Source organism: Melanostigma gelatinosum (assembly GCF_949748355.1).
Source record: "Melanostigma gelatinosum genome assembly, chromosome: 15".
Taxonomy (NCBI): domain Eukaryota; kingdom Metazoa; phylum Chordata; class Actinopteri; order Perciformes; family Zoarcidae; genus Melanostigma; species Melanostigma gelatinosum.
Window position 1 is genome coordinate 1,024,201 of NC_136648.1, and position 800 is coordinate 1,025,000.

General features: G+C 40.9%; 1 protein-coding gene across 1 annotated transcript in view; it reads right to left on the reverse strand.

Annotated features, from left to right (window-relative positions):
- Positions 1–330: 330 nt before the first annotated feature.
- Positions 331–800, reverse strand: part of LOC306789292 (interferon-inducible GTPase 5-like) — a 2,983-nt gene continuing 2,513 nt past the window's right edge. The window contains exon 3 of the mRNA XM_079285170.1: positions 331–800. This exon is cut by the window's right edge and continues 1,073 nt beyond it. The gene's annotated coding sequence lies outside the window, so the exon portion shown is untranslated.

The window sequence follows — 800 nt, forward strand, 5'->3', positions numbered from 1 at the left end:
AACAGCATTCCAACAATAAAATGTGCAAAAAGCTTAATAATTCTAAAAGTTTAAAGGTTACCAATATGGAAATAGCAGGGGTGTCCTTAAAGAGATGAACATTTTGATATTTGAATGGTTTCTGTAGCTTAAAAACTGTGGAAGGAGAAGAGTGCCAAAAAGCGTACGGAAGAAGTCACGGAATGACAGCATTCCAACAACTAGATGTGCAGTCAGTGTTGCTGTTTATACTACAGTTGGGAAGGTTAAGGTGTGATGTACTTCTTTGCTGTAAGAAGTTTGTCGAGACAGATATTTCCACACGACGCAGTAAATGAAACACCCGTAGAGTCCACTTCCTTTGAGATTTATTGAGAGACAACAGACTGTGCCGTCCTCACCTGCCCCACCAACAGTGCAGGATTTATCTAAATGAAAACATACATCATCATCATACACTACATGTAATACATCGGGAGAAAATATCTGACAAACGTATAACTGAGGAGGATTAACACAATGTTCGTCCTTCTAACTGAAGATAAATAACTCAAGCATCAAGGTACTGCAAACATAAATGTACTCAGAGCAAGGGAACTCACATTTACATACAATTGTTGGCAGAACTCATTCCCCTATATGTGCTCTGATCAAGCCAGGCCACTCCCACTTCCTGCTCCTCCTCACACTGTTAAACTGTCACATACCATGTCCGCATGTTGTTGAGCATTAAACCCACGGGTGGTTCTTATCACCGTGACAGACGATGATGATGGTTTGAATCAGGTTCTTTGCAAAGTAGAGGGAACCGGCGGATTCTT